The 17,611-nt window shown below is 54.7% G+C and overlaps 1 protein-coding gene across 3 annotated transcripts in view; it reads left to right on the forward strand.

Annotated features, from left to right (window-relative positions):
- Nucleotides 1–17,611, forward strand: part of MID2 (midline 2) — a 139,449-nt gene that overhangs the window by 4,842 nt on the left and 116,996 nt on the right. Inside the window, exon 1 of one of the 3 annotated variants that reach the window (XM_052813452.1) lies at nt 13,195–13,282. The exons of the other annotated variants lie outside the window; for them this stretch is intronic. The gene's annotated coding sequence lies outside the window, so the exon portion shown is untranslated. Of the gene's footprint in view, nt 1–13,194; nt 13,283–17,611 lie in introns of those variants that run through there. 3 annotated transcript variants of the gene reach the window in all.

Here is a 17,611-nt window from a genome sequence, read left to right on the forward strand (position 1 = left end):
TGTGAAGAGAAAGCCCGCGGATGGGCTGGCCTTGGATGGTCTTGCATGCGGGTGATTCAGGCGGCAGCGATGCGATCCAGTCGGAGCAGGCTCGGCGTGCGCAGCTGCCTAATTACGTGGTGAGGGGCTGGCAGCCAGCCGCGCCGCTGCACTGCACCTCCACCCTCCAGCCAGGAGCAGCGAGGGCCCCAGCCGGTTCCCAGCCCCAGCTCCTGCCATGGGGCAGGGCCAGGAAAGCTGCCTCTCTCCCAAGAAAGGGCTTGGCATCGCCTGATCCCACCCTGAGATAGCAGAGCACAGGGTAGGAACCAAACAGGGGCTGATCTCAAGGCAGGGAGCAACCAGGGCTGCGGAGCGCTTCTCCGTGCGCGTGCCCACATGCGTCCCTGCGGCAGCACCGCTGCCTTGAGACGGGGGGTTGCTGGTGATGCAAATCCCACCCATGACCTGGAGGGAGGCGGTGGAGGCCAGCTTCAGCCAGTCCTTCTCTGCGTACTGCAACATATATGCACCTTGCAAAAGCCCGTCGTGCAGGAAAGGGCTTAAGGGTCCCTCTACCCCATCCCTGCTGTCCTCAGCACGGGGCTGGGGTCCCTGCTCGGGCACAGCTCCTCCAGAGGTGACCCCCCTGCTCTGCCCCCACCACTGTCCCGTACTCTTGCACACATGGCTGAGGGTGAAGCACACGTGCTCCTCAGTTCAGCTTCAGCTCCTTTCATCTCGGTGGCATGCTGTCCTTCTGTCTCCTAGCCCGTGGTCTGTGCTTAGGCTCAGCACATGCCCAGTCCCTCGAGACCTCTCTGGACTGTGCTGTTGCTCCCATCAGGACAGGTAAAACCTGAGATGTGGCAAAGGCTACAGACGGCCCCAGAGATCCTTGCCCGCTGCAGCCCACCAAGCAGCACCCTGAGGACCCGGGCAGGTCCCAACCTCCTGCCTCCCTGCAAAATGCCCTGGGAAGGTGCTGAGCTCTGCCTGCTGCCAGGCCCACTGAGCACTGACTCCCTTCTGACAGCAGGGTCCTGCCTGGGGAAACAGCTGTGAGCAAGCTCTCCCTTCCCCCTGAGTTAGTGGTAATATTTTTTCAAGCCTGTAAACCTTTGCAGGTGGATGTAAAGTTGAAAAAACCCACCCAAGCTACTGCATCATCTGCAAGGGCTGCATCCAGATACTTCCATGGCAGTTGCTTTCTGTGGGAAGCTGTTATGCAGTGCAGTTAGGGAGCATTCTTCCCAGTAAGAAAATAAATCGAAAATAAAGATATTTTTTCCCCTCACTCTGTTAAGCTGTGTGCTCCCCAAATGGTAACTCTTGGCCTGCTGATAGGTATTTAGAAGTACTCTTTCACTGACAAAGTGAAAAAAATATCTGAACTAGAAGGGTTCTCTAAAGGTCCTTGTAGACTGTGATTTGTGATTGTTTATTCTCAGCAGCGAAGCAGAATCCATTAAAAAGGATGTGCCTGTTAAGGAGCACATTTCCCTTCTCCCTGTCAGGTGCAATTCCAATAATAAGCTGCACGAGAGTGAGACCGACTGTTCAAACAGCAGGTCTTGTCAGCAGCAAAGCACCTCCACAAACCCTGGGATATGACTGGCGTGAGAGCATGCCTATGGAGACGTCACGTCCATCAAAGCAGCACCACCAACTTCCTTCCTCCGACGTCCTGCGGTCAGCAGGGCTCACGTCCAGGCAGGCAGGACTCTGTGGGCAGCGTCACCGGTGCCGCCCGGGCAGTCTCCCCATGGCACACGGTCGGCAATGCCAGGCCGGACCATGCTTGGAAGAGCTGAAGGCTGCCAGTGCCGGCCTCGCTCCTCCAGCCCGAAGAGCTGCTGCCGCCGGAGAGCACCGCAGCAGTGCGGTCTCTGCCTGCCGACACGCACAGTGCTGCCAGTGGCTGCCTGACTTTGGGTCATCTTTCTCTTTAAACTCTTATATCCACGTTCTCTTTGTGTTCATTTGTGAGCTGCTGGTAAGGCTAGAAACTTGCCTGACTTTGTAAGCAGAAGGTGAGGTATGAAAGTACTCCCATGGCTCCAGGAACTGGCACTTTGAAAAAAGAAATATATGTGAGACAGCCCCCTGCTCTGCAGGAATTTGGCGCTGGCTGGAGACTAAGATCCTTGGATAGCTGCACATTGGTTTAGTCTAGCAGGAGCCTCTCAGGAAAACAAGGAGATAAACCACCTCAATAGTAATACTTCAGAGCTCTTATATGTGAAGTTTTTACCTTTTATCTCCATCCAAGTTGAAAATATTTTTGTTTTGACATGTCAGCTGAATGGACCATCAACCCTTCCCAGGGTCTGAGGGCAGCCGGAATGACCTGGGTGCTCCATCGCACAGATCAGCTCTGCTTTGGGTCCCACGTAACTGGGAAAGGAGAGCGATCTGGCAGGCTTTCAAATCTCTGATGATGGAGATTCCACCACATCCCTCAGTAAATTGTTTGAATAGCTAATCGCCCTCATAATGAGCAGTGTGCGTCGTATTTCTCATCTGAATTTCTGGGTGAAACTTCCAGCTCTGGTCTCCTGTTAGACCTGTATTAGATGAAAGAATCTTTTCCCATCCAGTGTCAGCTCCCCACACAGGTTTTCATGGGCTGGACTGAGGTCACCCATATCCTCTGCTTCAGTGAGCAGCTGAGATTTTGGAGTCTCATGACTGCTTTTAAGCCTCTCCGCATAGTTTCAGCTCTTGTCCGGGGTGCTCCTTTGCTTTACCAGCCTCCCTTTGGAGACCAGGCGGCAGCAGCAAGGTCCACCACCAGAACACCAGCACCAGAGCAATGTCCTGGCGCTGCCTCCCCATTCCCCTCCCCACGCCCAGGATGGCAGTAGTCCTTTCAGCTTGGCATGACGCAAGAGCTCAGGTTCAGCACGTCAATACCAAACTCAGCTGTGGTATTAATGTGTTCTCTGAGGTTTACGCAAAAGCATATGCTAAAGCATAGCCCTAAAATGTCTGTGGAATGAGCGTTTCTTATGGCATATGATCCAGAGGAGGATGCACACAGTCTTACAGTGTCATAACAACCCAGAAGGGATTTCAGCAGCACAGGCATGCTCTCTGCTCCTCCTGGTATTCTCCTCCTCCTCCATAACCCCCACCTCTGGTCCTAACAGCCCGACCAGAAAAGCCAATGGAGAAACTGTGAGTATGGGAGTTGCACTTCATCTGGCAATTGGGTGAAAAGCCAAAACTCAGTAACAAAGCATGAGTTATCAAAGCTATCTAGCTCCAGGATAAATGCTATGAGAACAAGTATGGAACAAAAGCAAGGGAAGGGAGACAGAAATGGAGGGGAAACAGGATCCATCTTCAGCAAAAGGAGGAGAAACTCTGACACAGAGCCACATGGGGTTCGCTGCGTGGGTCCCTCTTCGGTCTGGGATCGAGCTTGGAGAGAAGGGGTTTCCTCACCACCAGGCTGATGCTCAGCATTACTCGAGAGGATGCTTCTCCCTAGAAGGCAGACCCCAGGGAACCTAGAAGGAAACCTGGACTTGGCCAGAGCTGGTTTTAATCCCCCGCCCCAGTGCTATGATGACTGTGCACCTGGGAATATTACTGACCAGGCTTTGAGTAGTGCTTAAAAAGAAAGGTGGACAAAATCCATTTTATAAGCATGGTGGTTGTCATTAATTATTTCACTTCTCTTTGTCAACTTACTCATTATCTTATATTACCTGATTTACCTTTAAATATGACCTCTCTAGAGTATCCTGGCAGAGCCTTGTCTCCGTCATCTGAAAAGTCTCTGGTATTGCAAGATGTCTGGAAAAGCAGACGCCAGTGACGAGTAAGTTCCTCAGCTCCTCCAAAACTCTTGCATTCAATTAACTCAAACTTGCTATTTGAAAATGAGCTTCTGAAAAGACTCATTCCACGCAGGGCAGAGCAGTGGATGACTGCACACTGTCACACTGGCGTTGGTACTTGCTACACTGTCATTTGAAGGAGAGGGACTGGACAGTCCAAATATGTGTATACCCATGCATAGCTTCATATCCCTCCTCCTCCTCCAGACTTTAATTTCCCATTAAGAATGAACATTACTTTAATTTAAAGATTCAGCACATAGCTGCTCCATTCACCGAGCACCACATAGTGCAAAGGGAGGAGTGGCAGGCGATGCTCCCAGGTGGACTGGCTGGGTAAGGGTGCGTGTTAGGCAGGGCATCCTGCCCTAATGCAGCTCACTGGAGAGAGGGTCAGGAAGAGGCTGGAGCTCCGGAAGGCTTCACTCACACCTTGGATGGTGTCGTGGTTTAACCCCAGCCAGCAACTAAACACCACGCAGCCGCTCACTCACTCCCCCCCCCCCCCAGTGGGATGGGGGAGAAAATCGGGAAAAGAAGCAAAACCCGTGGGTTGAGATAAGAACGGTTTAATAGAACAGAAAAGAAGAAACTAATAATGATAATGATAACACTAATAAAATGACAACAGTAATAATGAAAGGATTGGAATGTACAAATGATGCGCAGTGCAATTGCTCACCACCCGCCGACCGACACCCAGCCAGTCCCCGAGCGGCGAATCCCCGCCCCCACTTCCCCGTTCCTATACTGGATGGGACGTCCCATGGTATGGAATACACCGTTGGCCAGTTTGGGTCAGGTGCCCTGGCTGTGTCCTGTGCCAACTTCTTGTGCCCCTCCAGCTTTCTCGCTGGCTGGGCATGAGAAGCTGAAAAATCCTTGACATTAGTCTAAACACTACTGAGCAACAACTGAAAACATCAGCGTTATCAACATTCTTCGCATACTGAACTCAAAACATAGCACTGTACCAGCTACTAGGAAGACAGTTAACTCTATCCCAGCTGAAACCAGGACAGATGGGGACACGGGGGCTGACACCCTGTAACAAGGTGGCAGCAATAGTCACTGGGAGGGTCTCCTCCTTCCAGGCTCCATCAGCTCTGATCGGGTTTTCACTTCCCTGTCCATGACCTGGTCCGATGCATCCCCAAGTGCAAGGGGAGCACAGAGAGAAAGACGCAGAGCAAGGGGTGAGGAGTTCATCGCAGGATGGTTGCACTACTCCACCAGTACCAAATCATTTTGGTACTGCAAGAGTTTGCAGACAAGTCCTCCAGCACCATTTAGTGAAACGGCATAGATTAACTCTCTGGTTAAAGCATTCCCGCTAGAGCAACTCCTGCTTCTTTTGTGCTCTCGCTTTGCTCTTCCTTCACTTCTTTCCAGCCTCATTATCTTCCCTGTTATAGTTTCGTGCAGGCACAGCCACCCCACAGCCATCGGCGGAGGGACCACCACCTCCCCATAGTCTCACGCGCTGTCGGGTGAGCACAGTCCCAGCTGCATCCATCATTCTCCTTGTCACCAAATACTGCAGACTCTGCTATTGTGCTTCTACTTCTTTCAGCATCACTGCCTCTCCCATTCGCCTCTTGCTGAATAGCAGCATATCACATTATTTTTGAGATGAGCTTTTCTTGCTCCGATTTGCATTTTATTTTCTGCCATGCATCTGCCCGAATCTCATCTGACTAGCTTGCCGCGGTGGGATTGGAATGCCAGTTTCGCTCTCTCTGTGCTCTTTAAAAGCTGTTGGCCCGTCTCCCTGCTGGAGAAGGACCAACCTCCCATTTCAGGTCTGTGTCCAGCTTTCCACTGGGTTTCAGCCACATGAGACATCATACACTGTGTCTTTTCCTAAGACTCACTGCCTCCCAGGGAGGCCTGCCTGTTCACAGCACCTTCCCACTCCCCCAGATAAACATCGGAGCTTCACCCACCACAGACTCTGCTCATCCCCACGCCTGCACCTCAGCAGAGGCCCTGCCTGCCTTGAACAGCCTCTTGGGAAGAAACCATGGGAAGTCAGCCCGTGGCAATCCCCCGCAGTGAATTCTGAGCCCGCACTGCCTTTTGCAACAGCCTCTGATTTCACATCCTAATTTAGTAAATGACCTCAACGTGCCTTTTGCTCCCTCCGCTACCTCATTAACAAAGACAGTGCTGTTTAGGCATACAGCTTATTTTCTGCTGGTGGGCAGCAGGCTCAGGACAGCCCTGTGTGCACCACATACAGATATGGGCAGCTGCTCGGCTGAAACAGGGATTTTACCCTGCCCTGGCAAACCTCAGCCCCAACTCTCCAATTCCCTGCCTAGCACTTGCTTGCTCCTGCCCAAAGGTGTTACTTTGAACTCCAAGAGAAGATCTGTTATGATTTGTTTCTCCTTAAATTCCCTTAAGCTTAGCATTCATTTCCCCTATGCACCTTCCAGCTGATGAGGTGTGAACAAGAAGGAGAAATCACTTGCTGAGTGCTCCAGGCAGACCCAGGTGGACCCTCCAGGAGGATTTAAACCAGTGTTGGGGGTATATAAGTGGGAGGAGCAGTACTTTGCTTTTTGGAAGGGTGGGAGGTTTTTGAGGTTCTTGGGAGTGCAGATGATAGATGTTGAGAAAATTTTGAGTGCTCTGGAATGGGTCTGTTGCTTTTGTTCTGGTTATAAACCTGACCTAGGTCTTACTAAACACATATTTGCTTTGTTTAATTCCAAAGTTAGCCTAATGCTAGGGTGAAAAAGCTAGCAGTAGGATGTGTGTTACCTATTGATAGGTGAGGTTAAAAGAAAGTGAGAGCTGCAAGTTTATTTTGAAGGGCTACTCCTAGTGTGCGTGACCAGTGAACTAGGAAGTGTGGGAATGTTCCCTGTAGTACGGTAGGGTCAGGGTAGGTTTTGTGATGCCAGGGGCTGAGTGGCGGCAGGGAGGCTGTTTTGGCTGCTGAGAGCCAGTTTCTCTTTTGCAAGGCATAGAGGTTACTCTGAAGCATCCTAGAAGACAGCATAACGTGCTCCAGGAGCCCTGTGATGGTAGCCTGAGCTGTGCTTGGCACGGAGCTGGAGAATGCAGATGAAGAGTGTAACCTTGCTTTCCCTTTGTGCCTGTGTTGGGACTTGTGTGTGTGTCTGAGGGGAGCTTTCTCATATGCAGCTTTGGATGTCTGTCAGAGGAAAGAGCAACCTCAGTAAAAATCCTTTGAGATCTCACTGCCTTGGGAGACAACGTTCCCCTTGCATGCTCTGTAAAGCAGCTTCAACAGCCTGAAACCAAGATCACGGGGAAACTTTTCGGTAGTACTGACCTGCTCCTTGCAGTACAGCCCTCCACCAAGTGGACTGTCATGTTCTGCAGTGTTTGACCTCGGGGAGTAACTCACACTTTCCCCTTGTTTTATTTCCTACTGAAATGATTGGTTTGGGAATTAAAATAGTCTCCTTGGGTGCAAGGCTGGATGGGCTGGGGCAGCTTTCCTATCCGGGTGGCTGGTACAGATTCAGCTCAGGCTACCAATGCTAGCATTGCATGTGGGATGGATCAGCAAGGTTCAAAGTGGGTAGAAGACTCGCACCCGCTTCGTGGACTGGAAGAGCTTTACTAAGGACTGGTGTGGAGGGGGCTAGGGGTAATAAGTTAAACCAGCTGTGACTTGGGTGGCTCTAGCCCTGTTCCAGCATGCTGGAGAACCTCACTCGAGGTTGAATGAGGAGATCCATCTGTTTGCTGAGCAGCTGCAGAGGGGCTCGTGGCCTGAGAACCGCTCATCTCCTGTTGTAGTTAGTTATTAGCCCTTGATTGCCGCTGCAGCTGGTAGTCACTGTCGCACCTTTTAGATGGCAGGTACTTTAGGATGCTGATGGAGTGACTGAACAACTTCTGCCCCCAGCTATGAGTCCTTGCAGCTGGTGGGTATAACAGTGAGAGGGCTGTACTTGCCCCCAGCTCGCTCCTCTACCTGCTTCATTGGTGCCAGTGTTAGATTGGGGGTTGTTTTACCACTGCCTTTAAAAGCATGTTCTCAGGGCTGCGAGGATCAGCTTGTACATACCAGGAAGTGAAGCTTTCCACCTTATGCATATGTATGGCGAGGTACTCTTTAACTACATGATTGTTGGCAGTTTTTTCCCTGGGACCCTGTACCCTTTGGTCAGGTTTTTCAAGAATTCTATGTTTGCCCTCCAAAATGCGGCTCTAGCCAGGTTTTTCTTTAGCTCTGGTGAAATGCTGTGCTAAATGCAAAATTACAGATGTCTTCATGTGTGCTTCTCCTAGAGCTTGTAACTTACCCATGTGCTCCACAAGCACAACAAATGTTTTTCCAAGACAACATCTGAAAGCTGGGACCCATGGCCCAAAGGTGCTAGGGAAAAGCACAGACAGCATGTGATCCCTCTGCATGCCTGACCTGAGGTACTCGGGGTCCTTTCTCTACCCCCAAAGTGCTTGGCAAGACAGGACTTTATGTGCGTAGATCTGCTGATGGCCCTGGTCACGCTGTGCTCACCAGGCTCCATACCAACACAGGAACTCAGAGGACGAGCAATACAGGAACGGCCACTTCCAAACAGGAGCTCTGCAGTGGTTGCAGCGACAAACCCCCCAGTTCTCCAGGGTGGCATTGAACTGTCCATACCCTATCACATTGTTTTTCTCTGCCTGTAGCCACCAGGCATTTTTCCATTTCACCAAAAAGCAACAGACGTCCCTGCAGAGAGCGGCCCCATTCACTAAACCACCCAGCCCCCCTCCCTCGGCAGCATCCATCCTCTGCAATGAGTGATGAGGGAGCCCTGCGGAGTTAGAAAAGTGTAATGAAAGGTGGTTGCGATGCACAGGCAGAAGGGGCTGAGCAGAGACTGCCCTTTCAGGTGCCTAACTTCACAGGCTGAGGGCTCTCGTGTGTTTTTCCTGTGCCATTTTCTAGGCTTAAAACCCAGCCTGAACAGGGAAAATCAAATTGTCATATGAAGCCATTCTGTGCCCCATGTGGATAATCAGCACATTCATCCTGCAGATGCACAGTGCCAAAACCTCTGGCTGCAGCAGCAGAAGCTCTTCCAGACCTGGATGTGGCTGGGGTAGCTGTTACCCTCTCTTTGCCCACCTCCCCGGCAGAGCCAGGGGAGGCTGTTAGGTTTGATGGTCAGGCTGGGAGCTCCTGGGTACTGGTCCGTAAGCTGGAAGGGAAAATAGCAGGCACTGGTGCTGCTTTCTCTGTTCCCCACTCTCCTGAAAAGCTTGCTTTAGTGGAAAGTCTGTGAAGCTGAACCTATTTAGCTGAGGAGTACTTTCATCATGGAGTCACTGTGGGGGAAGCAGTTATTGTACAGCAGGACTCTTTGGGTTAGTGAAGGCTTGATGAAACAAGAAAAACAGACCAGAGAACTTGTGCTTTATTTTGGTGGCGAGGGTCCCAGCTGCTGGAGTGACTCACTGGGGATATGTGGGAGTCCAACCCCGTGTCTTTAAAATCCGGCCAAAGTCTTTTCCCCAGGGATGTGTTGCTTCAGGTCCCTTTGCAAACACAGAGAGGGCAGCATTTTGGCTCTGCGTCGTGACCCTGGCAAGGCAGGGGAGACCCAGCTGGGGCATGTTGTGCAATGCAGCTGCCCAGCCCAGTCTGGGAATGGGGAGGACTGGGACTTGTCATGGCAAGGGGAGGGTTTGGAGACACCTGCCACCCCCCTTGCCCAGCAGCTTCAAAAACAAAGAGCAGCTCTTGCAGATGTTGTTGCGGGGAGTTTCCTGCTTCCCTCCAGCTCCCAGTTTCATGTCTTGCCTCTCCTGTACTATCTCCCACGTAATAGGTGTCTTATCTCAGCACCTCGTCCCATCCCACTGCTGCTCCCCAGCAGTACAGAAGCAAAACTGGGGACTGCTCCTGCTCTTTTGCTGCAGGAATGCTCTGGGCTCTCCCCTGCAGTGCCTCACCTTCCTCCTGGAGGCATCTTCTTCCTTGGGAGGAGAGAGAGAAGGGCCCTCCCTAGAGAGAGTTCCTCATCGGCAAGGGTTGGATTTGCTAATGCTTGTGTTCGCCTTGAGCAAAACCGCTTCACATGCAGCTAACTGGGATGGCTGAACTCTGGCATAAGGGGAATGCAAACAAGTAGCTGAAATATGGAGATGTTCAGAAGATGGCTTGAAACCTGGCTAGATAGTCCTCGCCTATCGTACCCTGACTCCTTACCCAGGTGCGAATTTCCCTTCTGGGGGTCCCAGGGGAGGCAGGAGGATGGGATCGCTCACAAACAAGGTGGTGCAAAATCCCATCATTTGACCCTCCTTTAAGAACTGGGCTATATTGAGAAAGTGTTCAGGACTGGTTTGTGTGCAGAGAAGAGATGCACCATGCACTCAGGAGAACAGTTTTTCCTCTTTGGAAATCGGCCCTCAAACCCCGTGGGGCAGCTCAGATCTTCTGCAGGAGGGTGTTGGACAATGAAGCCATAACGAAGGGCACAACACCGTGACTGGCTCCTTGCGAGACGAAAAGGCGTTGGGCAAGTGGATGCTAAGCCAGAAGAGCTTGTTTTAGGGCAGGTGAGGCCTCTGGTTTACTCATCATGGGAGAGTTGGTGTTCGGATCAGGCTCTGAAATTCCAGGCCTCAACATGAGGTGGTGCAAAGCCTCCACTTCCCATCCGTGAACCGGGAACGGCTGCTGCCTGTGCAGCAGTGAGGAGGAACCGAATGCCTTTGGGGAAGAACTGGAGATAAAGGAGGTGCTAATGAAAGCTAGAATGAAGTCATCAAAATATAAAAAGAAAACGAGAAAAGATTCTTCTAGGGGAATTCATCCATCCCTGCTCATCTCTACAGCTGCCTGCCTGCTCTTCAGAAGCAGCAGGAAGAGGGATTCAGAAGCTAAAAGGATTTTTTTCCCCTCTATGCTTTCCACTGTAAGAACAAATTTTCGAGGGGGAGCCCTGCTCTATAACCTTGTGTTATTTATTCAATAGGCATCCCAGGCACGCGGTACAACTTGAGCATCTCCATTCCCCATTTGTGAAATGCGGATGCGAATGCATACCAGCCTTGGGCAGGATAATCATGATTCCCTGAGTCCCAGCAACATGCTCGCAGCTGCATGTTACAAAAAGTCAAGATGGTCCCTATTCAAAATGCACAGGTTCTCCTGGAAGAGCTGTTGAGCACTTGCCACTCCAAAATGACTTCGTGGGCAGATGGAGATGATCTCCCCATCCCTAATGAATGTGACTCACTCTGGAGTGGTTAGCACATTAGCATAAAGAGCTCTACCCTCCTGCTGCCCTGCTTGCTCAATTAAAGTGCCATTTGAACCTGATCCCTTCTGTGTTTTGAACACATGCACATACACAACTCCACTGTAATTGTAAATATTTGCCCAAGGTCACCTCTGACACCTCCAGCTTTTAATGCAGAGGCCCAGCTAATCTCAGCACTCATCAAGCTGTGAGCGGGCTGTGGTCTGCTGGGGATCTCTTAGGAAAACTGTTTGGGGGACTTAAAAAAACAAAAGTACTTCTGTCACTGAGCTGCGGTCTGGTGGGTCCCAGCCCACTTGGGCCCCAGCATCAGATCTGTTCTACAGATGGAGCCACAGCAGCGCACGCCCATCACCGCTCCTCGGCTTGCGAGCGAGCACCAGCAGCAGCCGATTCCTGGAGGGCAGAGGAAGGCACTGAGGCTGATCTCCGCTGCATCGCCCCAGCAGCTACTCCAGCTCCCTGTGCTCCCCAGCCCTGCCAGCTTGCTCACCCTCTGCAGTGAGGCTGTCACCAGAGCTGGGAGCTGGTGTGACAGCATGACACTACGTAGCTGGCCACTGCTGCACGATGACTGCTGTCTGGGCTTTATTTTTCCTGTGGGAGGAAGCCTGAGATTCTCTGAGCTCGGGTCCGAGCCGAGCTGCCAGCCTCCTGCGGTAGCTGCTCCCTGGCAGCCCCGGTCACCACGCAGAGAGAGCCCCACGCAGCCAGGCTGTTCCCCACCGAGTCCTTGGTAATGGTGCTTTGCTGTGATCTCCAGCCATCTGCTAGTTGTTAGTGGCCTCGTTTCTCCTGCAGCCTGATGTGCCTTGTCTCGGGGCTGCACATCTGTGCTATTACCCTCGCTGCTTCACCCCAGCCACCAGCACAGGGTGTGCTTGGCAGCTTAAATCCAACCCTGGCTACCTCCTGTGGCCTGCTAGCAGCACTGAATTCAGAAAAGTGGATTTAATTTCCTGCCTGTCTAACCGAAGGAGGATCGGGTCGTATCAGACTCTGATCTGGCTGTTTGTTCTCTTCTCACTCGGTCTGCACAGATGCAAATGACAAGGACCGGTCCCAGGACAGCTATGAATTACGTGACTTGGCCACAGCTGTGTGGGCTGTGTTTTTGCTGCCAGAAAAGCAGAGATAGGATTTAATGCAGAATAAGTGGCACATATTAACTATCCTGCTGTCAGATCCTCCCAGGGAAAAGGATTTGCAGTTCCTCTGTGCGGTGAACTAGGTGAGAACAAGGCTGGCCGTGGTTGCGGTGTTGACCTCCACTGCTCAGTAGAGTACAGCTGTCTTGTTCCACTGGAAAGTCACAGCGTGACAGCTACCATGTGCTCAGTGTCTGACTAAAAATACAGCACGTTTGTGTGTGCACGCAGCAACGATGGTATCACAGCACATTAAGAGCAGAAAAAGCCACGGCTGCAGGTGCCTGCACACCCAAACCGTCCTCCAGCATCTGCAAAAATCTCTCCCTGTCTCACCTGAAGGAGCACCAGGAGCCTGGATATATTTTCCCTCATGTTTATTTTAAAGAGACGACTCATTTAACACTCGGGGCCGTCTTCACATATAAATAACCTGTACAGCACGTACCCATGTTGCCGAGGAATAAATTACACTTCTGGGTTCCCCCTCCCTCGCCTCCCTTTGATGTTATTGCCGTGGATACATATATATGTATACGTGCACTTTATACATAACAACGTAAGCTCACCCAGCAGCTTTTTTGCTGCGTGGAGAACGCCAGGACGTCCCTCTGCTTTGCTGAGCTGGAACGTAAAAGCCCTCATCTAACCTATTTTTCAGCCGTATCTGCCAGCGGAAAACCAAACACGCTGAGGGACTCGCTGCCGAGGAACCCAGCCGCAACGTAAACGTAAGAGCATATACCGCCCTCCGGAAGGCAGGAACGCGTTTAGGCTGGTGCGCGGGTAACCGGGCACCCGTGGGTCTCGGCGCTGGTGGGTGCGCGGCTGCCGGCTCTCCCCGCGGGCGGGCGGCAGGACCCTGAGGACGCCGGGGCTGCGGGCCTCACCTGCGGCGGGGCGTGGCGGGGCGTGGCGGGGGGAGGGAACGAGCGCGGCACCGCCCCCCCGCGCCCCCGCCCCGCCGCCGCCGCCGCCGCCGTCGTCGTCTCCCCCGCGCCGCCGCCGCGCCTCCAAGATGACCGGGCAGCGGCGGGGAGGCTGCCGCAGCCCGCTGGTAGGTAGCGGCTCCGGGGGAGCGGGGAGGGTCCCGGCCGGCGCCCGGGCACCGGGGGAGGGAGGTGCCGAGCCCGGCGGCGGCGGAGCGCGGCCCTTCCCGGGCTTCCTGAGGGCTTGCAGCAAGTGGCGGCGGGGTGCGGGGGGGGGGGGGGCGCGGGCGGTTCCCGGGAGCCGGTGCCCCGGTGGCGGCTCCCCGCCACCCCCGCTCGGGTCTGCCGGCTGCGAAGTGCGTTTGCGAACCCGCCCCGGCATCTTCCGCCGCTCGACGGGGAGACCGGGGGAGGGGGGGGCCCGGTCCCTTCCCCCCCCCCCCTTCCTTCCGCGGCGGTCAGCGAGGCCCCCCGCGTCCTTACCGGCCCGCTCTGTTGGCTGGGAGCCGTCCCGCGGGGGAGCGGCGGTGCGTTACCCGGCCGGCGGGAGAGGGGCCGGCGTGCCCGCCCGCGCCGTACCGGCCCGCCCTGCTTCAGTGACCCAGCACCCCCCCCGCCCCGTTTCTCCAGGTAAAGCGCGTCGCATCCCCTCTGCCTGTGAGCCCGGTGACTGCACTTCACATCCCGGCCGTTCTTGGCTCCAGGCTCCCGCTGCTGTCGGCAGGGAGCTCGGTGCGGGGCCGCTGCCCCCCCCCCGCCCCGAGCGCTCCCCTTCTCCTTCCCGGCAGTGCGGCACGGCCCCGGGCACGATAAAGTTTAGTTAAATGGAAGTTAAAAGGTAACGGGTTCTCCCGAGCCTGGTGTCCTTGGGAATCACGCAGGCTTCTCGCAGAGCAGGAGGGAAGAAACAGGCATGTGTAATGTGTCTGCTACTGCAGACCCCTCTGTTGCACCGAGAGGCTGGGCAGTATTTCTTGGGATATTGCTCTGGCATTTTATTGCCTGTGTTCTCGGAGGCGTTATTGCTAGTCTTGAAGCAGAGCATGTTTTGCTTGCGCTGAGAATCTGTTGAGCTGTTAGAAAATGCGCCTGAGTGACGCGTGAGAGCTGAATTTCCTCGTCCTCACGCTTTATTTATGTGTCTTGCCTCCAAAAACGTATCAACCGCATATTTTATTGCTCTAATGTGCACAGCTAAAAGATGGTTGTAACGTAGCTCGGGCGGCAAAGGGCCGTTCTGCTGAATGGGTTGTGGAGTTTCTGGAGAGGGCAAATGGCTCTTGTTGCTCCATAATTTCCTCAAGTCTTGACACGCCGGGGTGTTAATGGCTCCGGCTCTGCCTGCCCTGCCTGGCTTTCGCCCAGGTCTCCTCGCGCTCTCGAGCGAGCCCTGAAACCTCGACTGAGCCTTTGTTGTCGGAAGGCGGCTTCAAGGAGACCGGCTTTGCTTGAGGAGCTGCTGCAGCCAGGCTGAAGCCGGCAGCTGGAGCGCTGTGCGTCGTGCTGGGGCATTGCTGGCTCCCGGGTGGCATCAGCTCAGCGGCCACGTCACCACCGGGCAGCGTCCGATGAAGCTGGGAAGTGCCACCAGCCCATCACCCTGCATGCGTGGGGTCGAGCGGGGGCTTGAGCTGCTACTTGACCCTTATATTAAGATCAGCGGTGCCCTTCCTTCCCTATCTCCCCCTGCTCCGGGCGAGGCGGGGGTATGCGGGGGGCCGTGGTGGAGCTGCCCGCAGAGGGCTGGGTGGGCAGGCTGCCGGCAGAGCCCCCTGGCTTTTGTGGGTGCTGTGGTCTCTGCGCTGTGGTTGTCGCTGCTGCGTTTCTCCTGCTAGGAGCACGCTCGAAACTCCTCGCTTGGCTCTTGCCCCTAACGAAGGGGCAATAAAACTAGCCACAAAATGGGAGGAAGGGAGGCTGGTTGTGGCGGTTTCCCTGCCCTGGGCAGCGGTCTTGGACCCAAGGGGATATTCCTTGAGGATGCTCCTGGGAAAAGACAGAGAGTGGGATAGGAGTATGAGGAGGAAGAATGAACGTCAGCGACAGGAGCAGTTGCATCTATTCAGGCAGGTGGTGTTATTGCTACAGAGCCCTGGGTGTGCCGGCTGCTTCGCAAGCGATTAGAGACAGGTCTGTGCCCTGCGGAGCCTTTTGCGGCATTGGGTGAAAGTAGTGCGTGCGTACAGCCAGGGTCCTGAGAGTTGTGCTGCCTGTTTTGTAAATGTTGCTTTAGAAAAAGAAATGAAGCTGCAGTGGGTGATAAATTCCCTCCCTTGAAGAGTGTGCTTGCAGGCAGGCTGCGCTCCAGTGGCCTTGTTGGCACAGGCACAGCTCGAGGGGCTGATGTGCTAACAGTTTGTATGTCGTTGCATTTGTATACGTGTTTGTAAGCAGGGTGGGATCATCCCTGAGACCATGTGAGATTGATAAATGACTTATTTTTAAAATCAGGATTGTCTTGTCCCTTGATCATCTCCTCTAGGGGATGGGGAGGCATGTTTCCAAACCCGCACTTGGGTTTTTCATCCCAAATCGCCTGGACTATGGCTCTCAGTGTGGGTTTCTGTGGAGTCGGTGGTTGGGGCTGCTGGACTGTCTGAAGTAGAGGGTGTGGGGGGGTTGAGCCTGTTACCTCTCAGGTCAGCTCCTGACTTCTGGGAGGCCGGTCACTGGAGAGACCGTGCCTCTCGGCCGTCCCGTCGGAGATGCTGCAACCAGAACTTTCTCTGCAGGCTGCACAGCTGGTTCTTTAAATGAAGCTAATAAGCAGTGTGATTATTTTGTACCTCTGGAGGGAGTTACGGCTTCCAATAACATACCCACCTTCGCTCCCCTGAAATCTCTCTTAGGCTGGCGCTCCCCTCTTCGGCGCGAGCTAGCAGGCTATTTCAGGAGGGTTTGTGGCTGCTGAAGGATGCTCCCCTGAGCGTCCTCCTTGGGAGGGACAAACAGCCCTGGGGAGGTGTGGGGTCAGGGTCTGGTCTCCTTGCCAGGGCTTGAACCTGTGCTGCTTTTTTTTTTTTTGCTTGTTTTTAATGTTCTTGCCCTGGAAAACAAGTGCGTGTTGCAGCTTAATGAGTGCCTGGCTTTACTGTCATCTTTTGCAAATGAGCAACTCCGTCGGCCTCTCCGATGACCGGCCTCCCTCGGCTGCCTCTTCCAGTGCGATCGCTTGTCGGTGCGGAGCCCGGAGTCCCGAAAATGCCAGGGCAGGGAGGTCACCGGCAGGGAGAATGGGGCATCTGTGCGCCGCTGAAAGCTGCCTTGTGCCGTGCGAGGGTGGCTCGTCCCTGACAGTGGCTGCCGGCAGGGCTCTGGCAGCCCGAGCGGTGCTGGGGAGGGAGCGTCTCGCCCCTCGGATCCTGTGCCGCCTTCCTGTTTTCTTAAGCGCGGCCTGAAGAAAACATGGCGTTAGCTCTTTTTGCCAGTGGCCCAGGACCTGCCCGTTGTCCGCTGGGTGCGGAGAGGGGGTCGGTGCTGAGCCCCGAGCCTGTGGCTTGCGTGGTCCTTGGAGGTGACATGGGGGCAAGAGCTGGGTCCGCTGCAGCCCCAGCTTTGTGGGGTGGAGGTGGCGGGGCCCTGCCAGCATCAGCCAGACGTGCAGCGCTTGGTGGCTTCGGCATCTGCCCTCCCCCGTTCCTCGTCCCAGCCCCGAGCAGGCTGGGGAGCACGGCCGGCGGCAGAATAGCCCCTTTTGTGCCTCTGGACACGCTGGCCTTTCTCAGGAAATAGCTTATTGTATTCGCTGGCAGCGCCAGGCTCTGTCATCGCCTCTGCTCGCTGCCTCTGCTCTGTCCCTGCGCGGGGGCTGCCCTCAGCGGGCAGCGCCAGGCCCTGGGTCCAAGCGGGTCCCGTGTCTGGGGGGCAGTGGCTAGGACGGGGACGTCCTTGCCCTTGCTCAGCTGGGGCTCCTGACTCTCTGCTGGGGGGGGGGGGGAAGGCAGACCCCCCCACACCCCAGCAATGCCCACCAGCACAGCGGGGAGAGGAGCAGGGTGCTGCCCTGCAGGACCACCCCGGTGTGGGGACGGGTCTTGGTGATGAGAAGCTTGGCGTGCCCAGCTGCCCCTCGCCCGCCGGGTTGGAGCTCTTTGCCCTGCACAGCCTGGCCGTGCTGCAGCCCCCTTGCTCTGTGGTGGGTAAGAGCCTGCCCCGCGCGGCTGGGGCGCGCCCGGACCTGGCGTGGGGTTTCGGGGTGGGGGGTCAGGCATGCCGGCGTGTCAGTTTGGACCTCTTTTTGGCCCTCTTTCGGCTCGGTGGTGCTGGTCCGCCTTCACGCGGCTCGCTTGTCCCCACGTCACCGGCTGGGCTTGGCTTCCTCCCCGAGCAAACAAACCTGACGTGCCTCCGGGTGCCGGAAGGGCCGGGGACATCCCTCTGCTGCCCCTTTCCCCTGCTCTTCGCTTGCCTTTGGAGTCCTTCTCGCAGCCAGGCTCAAGCTGTTGTCCCTCTCACGT

The sequence above is a fragment of the Harpia harpyja genome, chromosome 18 (genome assembly GCF_026419915.1).
Source record: "Harpia harpyja isolate bHarHar1 chromosome 18, bHarHar1 primary haplotype, whole genome shotgun sequence".
NCBI classification, from domain to species: Eukaryota; Metazoa; Chordata; class Aves; order Accipitriformes; family Accipitridae; genus Harpia; species Harpia harpyja.